The 7001-nt window shown below is 34.6% G+C and overlaps 1 pseudogene; it reads right to left on the bottom strand.

Annotated features, from left to right (window-relative positions):
* Window positions 1-4161: 4161 nt before the first annotated feature.
* LOC124894787 lies at window positions 4162-6758 on the bottom strand (annotated as a pseudogene).
* Between the last annotated feature and the right edge of the window lie 243 nt (window positions 6759-7001).

The following is a 7001-nucleotide window of genomic DNA, read 5'->3' as shown; positions in this document are numbered from 1 at the left end:
GCTACTCAAAATCAAATGAATATGCATGATTGTGTTAGAGTGGTTACTAATGAAGATAAGAGTGAGCTTGATGTTGAAGAATTCTTGGTGATTTACCCACCAACCGAACTAAAAATAATGAAGGATGCTGAAATTGAGAAAATTATATTAGAGTTGCATGAAAAATCCAAGAAAATCTTTTGTGAAAGCTCTAGTTCATTTCTAGGTGAGAATTTCGAGAAGAATGCGACTTTGAAATTAGAAAGGCTACCTTATTCCAACTATCTTTCGACATTATGCTTAGTGGATGTGATGGAAGTCAAACCACTCGACAAAATGAAGAACTTTGGAGACGAGGAACAAAATCCTTACATTTTGGAGTTCTTCATTCCAAAGAGAAGAAATGACGCCCCTTACTTGAAGGCCAGGAAGTGCAAAAAATGTTTTACTAGTGGTTTATTGATGTTCTCACCAATACCCAACGAGCCTACTCGAAAGCTTGATGTGAAGTTAGGTAAAAGGTTCAAGCCTTCAAAGTAGTGAGATAGAGTATGTATCATTGTGCCCTTACCTTTGCTCAATATACCTCGAAGATATATTGATCAAAAGTTGGGCCGATAATTCAAATCTTCTAAGTGGAGACATAAATAAAGAGTAAACAATGTTGTGAAGCGACTTTAACTAAGGCACTTGATGGGAGGCAACCTATCATTTTCATGTTTGTGCCATATATTTTTATTAATTCACATAATTTTGATGCTTTTCAGGTGTTTCTGATAGATTTGTAGACAAAAATAGGGGAAAATTGAGTTTAGAAGTATGACAACCATGTAAAAAAATAGGACAAAACAGGAGAGAAAAATGCCTCAGGTACCGCGATTACAGTCCAAGGATCTATCACGATCGCAGTAGTGTGTCCAACATTCACATTATCCCTCGATGAAGTTTTAGGGAGCCTCTTTAGCCCTTCTTATGTATTTATGTTATGCAATAAGGACACTACAAGCCTCTTCATTAGTGTGTGTGTTATCTTTGTGTGCACCCATGTTTCATAATTTAAAATTGGCTGCAATATTTAAATTTAGCTCACACTGAGTATGGAAATTTCAGGAATTAATTATGTCATTTTTTTAGCTTTTTAATTTCTATTTTAATACGGTGTTGGATGAGTCTTTCCCTATTATAGATTGAGTGATGACATTCTTAAGGGAAATTCATTATGTTGGAGTTTTGTGCTATAAATGCAGTGAAAGTCTAAGTACCTGTGGCATTATAGATTTGGGATTGCCATAATTCTATGGTGAAGTCTGAGTAGCCATATAGTTTTCCCTTGTGACAGCCCAAATATGAGATGACACCTTGATTTGGTGCCAACAATAGTTAATCTTGCTTGCTGAAATGAAAAGCAAGCATCCCCTTCCGTCTAAATTTTGTATGAAAATCGAGGGCATGGACATGAACAATTTTGTAACAATACTCTACCTCTTTTTGTGACTCCAAATTTGTTAGTAGGTAGTGTAATTAACTCCTTTTGCCTCAAATAGGCGATGCAATTGATCCTCCTAAAAAGGTTTGCATGCCATGTGTGGTGATCTTAGTTGATTGATTCTCATATGTACTTGTGTTCTCTACAACTTGCTCTATTGGTCTTTTGAAGCTAATCTTAATTACTCATAGTTGGAAAAATGATCTTAGGCCTTTGTAACCATAGAAAATCACTTTAGCCTAAAGATCCTAATGGTGGTAGAATGGAATCCCTAGTATCCCCTTTTTGAGACTTTGGAACTTTCTTTGGCTACCAAATTACAGGCCTTGGACTATTTGAACTTTATCCCTCTTTTTAATACTGCCTTTCTTGAACTTAAAAATACAACTTGAGGCTAAAAGCCTAAGTTGGGGGTGGTAAATGTTAGAAGAGGTGATATTGGGCCACAGTATTACAAGTGAGTGCCTAAAATCTAAGTAATGAAGATAAATGAATGAGAAAAAGAAAGGGACCAACAAAAGAAGGAAAAATATGAGATTACACAAATGAAACAAATGAGAAGAAAATACTTCCAAAAGATGGGTGAACCATTGTGGTAAAGGAAGTCACATGTGTGAATTAGAAATGCATGAAGTGGCCCATCACCCAATATTTGATTTAATAGTGTTTTATGTGGAGTTCAAGGAGGGTGTAGTCACTTTTATCCCAAATATTTATCCTAACCTTCCCCGAACCTATATTACAATCTTGAAAAAAACCCTTCGAGATCTTCAACCAAGTGTTTTTGAGTTAGTGGTGATTGAAAATAAGGGCAAACATATGGCATGATACTTGCATGTATTGAGAAATCCTTTGTGAGAGTGAGTGCTTACATATTTGTCCCTTGTTACATGATAGAAATTATGGTATGTTGGGGCTTTCCTTTCGTGAGGAGGAATGTAAATTAATAAAGGTTGGTGAGGTTGTCATACTCCACAAATAAGGCAAAGGAGTGTAGTTAAGTCATGCTTGATAGAAAGTCACCTCTTGAGAGTTAGTAGTTATTGCTTGATTGTTCTTAAAAATATTTTCCATTCTTGAAACTGTGATTTATTTTGAGGGAAGTTGCATAAATAGTTCTTCCCAAGCATGTTGGCTAATTGTTAGTGCTAATCAAGTTCAGAATATGGTGATAATTTGGTTGTGAGAATAGGCTTATAAGTTTATTAGTCTCCATGAGTATAGAGTAGTGTTGCTTAAGGACAAGTAAAATTTTTAGTTGGGGTGTTGATGAGTGGAAAATTTTCCACTCATATACGGCCAAATACATGCACACTATAATGATTTAATTATGTAAATGAGACTAATTATTCATTAAAATTCATTAATATCCTATATTTATGATCTTACATAGAATATAATAGAAACAAGTTGATACAAAGCTGGAAGAGAAGTAAAGTGGGAAAGAAGAGAAAAAGAGTTAAAGATCAGATCCAGGAGGAGACCCTTAGATGTCATGATAGCGATCTGTGGGTCGCATTTGCCATCAGTCAGAAATTTGCAATTGCACAATCGTAGTTAGATGCTACACAATCATAGAATCATGATCACATCCAAGTGAGGGCAATTGCAAGAGGGTGGAAAAGTTTCAGGGATAGAATTTGAAGTTCACAGAGCTGAATCCCAAATAAAAAAAGGCTAAACCCTTTCACATTTTTGGGGACATTTATCCTCCCATCATATATCTTCCATTTGGGGGAAAACTATTGTAATATTCTTGAGTGAAGAATACATTAGAGTAATTCCTAATTGAAATATTAGCAATTTCCTTTGAAGATTTATTGAAATTTAAAGTTCCGATTTGCATTCTATTTAACTTTCATGGATTATTTTGGTGGAATTTTTGGTATATCTTTACTTTCTATCTTTATGAGTAGCTAATTCTTCCTCTTGGGGTTATGCTTGAATAGGTTATGATTAGTGCATGGGTATTGTTTATTTATCTACCTAATTAACTAATTATTGTGGGTTTTGCTTTTACACCATGTTTGAACTAAAAATTGGGAGTGAAAACCCCAATTGTTTTGGATCTCATATCATCCTTAAAAGAGGAGTACTGGGTAAGGTATATTTGTGAACAATAACTTGAGTTAGCATATTGAGTAACATTATCATAGAAATAAGGGTGTTATTTGAGGTATTAGATTTGGTAGATTTAACATGCTCGTGAGGTGTTCAAAGAGTACACAAGTGAGATTTAGTGTTTTATTGAAAGATTAACACTAATACCTCTAAATCTAGCCTACCCATGACTCTAGCTAAATTTGGATAAATTCTCAGTTACCCATGCATGAGTTAGCATCTAGAATGGCATAACCCCAAGATCCGCTCCTAATTTATTACGCTCTAATTATTCTTAGCCTCGAGTTAGTAAAGCTTAGAAATTTTTATATCTTTGAAAATGTTCAAATGACCCCCCAAATATTTGTATCACATACTTGAATTTAGAAAGTAACTTTCATTTTAAACTTACTCGATCATTATTTACATTGTTCCTCATGGATTCGACCCCAACTCATGTTGGGTATATATTAACAACGTTTACCTTGCATCTAAATAATTGTATAAGTTGAGCATTATCAAGGAGTGGATGGACATGTAGTTTAGCCTCATCTAAGAGGAGTGATAGGGTACTCTCCCCTGATCCTCTTATTGAGCAGGTTGGAGGTGTGGGTATTACTCTAGTTTCTTAGGGTTTATCTGCCCCAGTTTTGGAGGGATTGTTGGTGTGTTTGCTGACCTATTTAGAGGGTTCTCCTTTAGTTATGTTGGGTGTTCCTCTAGTTTAGAGTGTGGATCCTACTTTTGCACTTGCTTTTGTTTTGGGTACTCCTCAGACTAAGAGTACGATTCCTCCTTCAGTGTCGGTATCTAAGTATATTGATCCGGGGTTGGGAGTTCGGCCTTTATCTATGTTACCCCTCTGGTGGGGTCTTAGATAGCTAGACTTATTTTGTCTCCTGCTCTTTGGTAAGTCAGATGATAGGGTTTGGAGCAACATTACAAAATATAGGGGACCGGGATTGGATGTAGGGATCTACTCCTCGAGTGTCTCAAGAAGGCACCAAAAGGGTACGCCATTAGGATAATTTTAGAGATTTCTTTGTGTGTTTTACTATGTCCTCAATATGATAGGACAGTTATATGCTAATGGGACTGTAAGATAATATTTGCTTGTATACAATGTCAAATTGCTAAGCATGAAAATATCTTTTAATTAATAGGTTAGTAATGCATAATGATAGAAAAAAGAAAAGAAAAATCTAGCACCAAGTTGGCTCTAGTACATTTACATAGTCAGATCCCTTCTACCAAAAAGAAAAGGAAAAAAGAAGGGTTTCTTCTGTCAATTCCTATCCTTCTATTGAATTGAGGAAATCAATGAGCTATTTTCATCTTTGACATCTTGAAGATTACACAAAAAAGCCATAATCATCTAAACTTAATCTTCTGTATTGAATCTACTTTTCCTACAAAGCATCATACATTTTCTTTCCTTCTATAACATCTGAGAAACACAAGCTGGTAAAGTTTTTTATATCTTTCTTGTAGTTTCCTTAATTCTTAAAAACCCCTACATCGATTTTCTCCCACAGCTAATGTTAAATTATTTATCACAAGGAGGTTTGCTTGTGTAATTTTGGGACCTCCTTTTCTAGGAATTTTATCACCGGCTGAAATATTATTATATAGATTATGTAGTTAGCATGCTCCCTGTTAAAGTTTGGTGCTAGATTGTTTCTACCAGATTCACATGCATCTACGTTGTACAAATTAGAAAGCTCCTCAAGAGGTCCAAGTTTAATACTTATATCTTCCCAAAGAGAAGCATATGGTCATCCTCCTATTTCCATAATTCAAATCCTTTCCTCTAATAGTACTCCATGTTTTATTAAAAATTCTCCATCTTATTCTGAATATATCATTTGTTACTGCTACAAAACTATATTTTTACCTTGAGAGCTTACATAATTCTAGCATAAGAGTTGTTTTCCCAGTAACCAATAGGGCCACCAATTCCAATAGTAAAGGCTCTTGCATTGATGTTCCTGTCAGTAAGTAGAGGTGCTCTCTATGATGATTTGAAGAAGCCATTTGATTTGTTTGGAGAGTGGATATTTTTAGAGTAACAAGAGAGATATAAAATTCTAAATCTACCTCCAAGAATAGTAAGAGTCATTTTTGGAGCCGCATCTCTTTTCCCAATCTTGATCCTTTTTATCGGTTATTCCAATGCTTTAGGAAAAAATTAAATGTTTAATAGGGTTACTTTAATGCTTAACGAAATCATAGATAAAGAATGTTGGATTGAAACTTAGTAGTTATCCAACTAGTTATACAATGAAAATTAGAAATTTTTAGTTGAAGTCATATGTTAAGGCATAATATGATTAGTCTATCAAAAATATTTCTCACCAGTTCATCAATCAACCATATATTCTAGTTTGATGTATATTTCCTTTAAAAGCTTCCAGTAGTCATGTATTTCTTTGCAAATATAGAGTTATCTACGACATCGGTTAAGAGTTTTAGGTTAATATAGTCAGCTTCTGCTAAGAGCTATATAAGGCACCTATTTCTGCTAATTTAGTTCCTTTTGTTAAGAGTTATCTACGAAATTAGGAGTTTGAGCTCAATGTATCCAAAATTCTTTTTAAACTTTGATGAATTCATGACTTAGTTACTTGAAGGTAACTCTTTTATGAATAGATAGATGAAAAAACTAAAGCATACTAAATAGAAATCTTTATAAGAGCTTAACAATGTGAAAAAACTATATATAAGACCTAGAGGGATCATTGTCGCCAAACAAGTGGCTAGTAATTCAGATATGGGATACATATCTTGTAAAACAAACTCCTGTTATATTCTATTCGTGTCCATCTATGTCAAGTCTCATCCTACATAATCGTTAATCATTTTAAAGATTAATGTAATATCCTGCTATAGTTGGACTCCAAAATTTGCCATGGTTTAGTTGTTGTGACCATCTCTAGAGGCCTATGAGACTTTCTAGTTTATCGAGGCCTCGTGGCAGTATTCCTCCAAGGTTATTACTGGAGAGATCCAATTGTCGTAGGGATGGGTAGTTTAGTAGCTCTAAGGGAAAGTTCTCAGATAACTTATTGTCATTCAGAAAAATTAGGCTTAATCTTGAACAACAAAGACAGAAGTTACTTGGGATGCTTCCTGTTAAAAATTTACCAGAGAGTGCTAAAGTCACAAGATTCTTCAGCTTAGTATTGAGAAACCTTATGGTTCCTGAAAGGTTGTTTGATAAATCTAATGTTTCAAGCTGAACCAGCCTCTAATTCATTTCCAAACAAGTTTAAGTACTTAAAACTTGAGAGATGGTTTATCTCAACAGGAATTGAACCATAAAAGTTATTGTTTGCTAGGTTCAAGATTTTGAGTGATTCGAGCTGACCAATTAAGGCAGGAATCTGTCCCACAATATTGTTATTTGATGCTGCAAAATTTTGAAGATTTTTGCAGC

The sequence above is a fragment of the Capsicum annuum genome, unplaced genomic scaffold, assembly GCF_002878395.1.
Source record: "Capsicum annuum cultivar UCD-10X-F1 unplaced genomic scaffold, UCD10Xv1.1 ctg77477, whole genome shotgun sequence".
Taxonomy (NCBI): Eukaryota; Viridiplantae; Streptophyta; class Magnoliopsida; order Solanales; family Solanaceae; genus Capsicum; species Capsicum annuum.
Note: the sequence above shows the minus strand (reverse complement) of the source record. Positions and strands in the feature narration are given on the sequence as shown.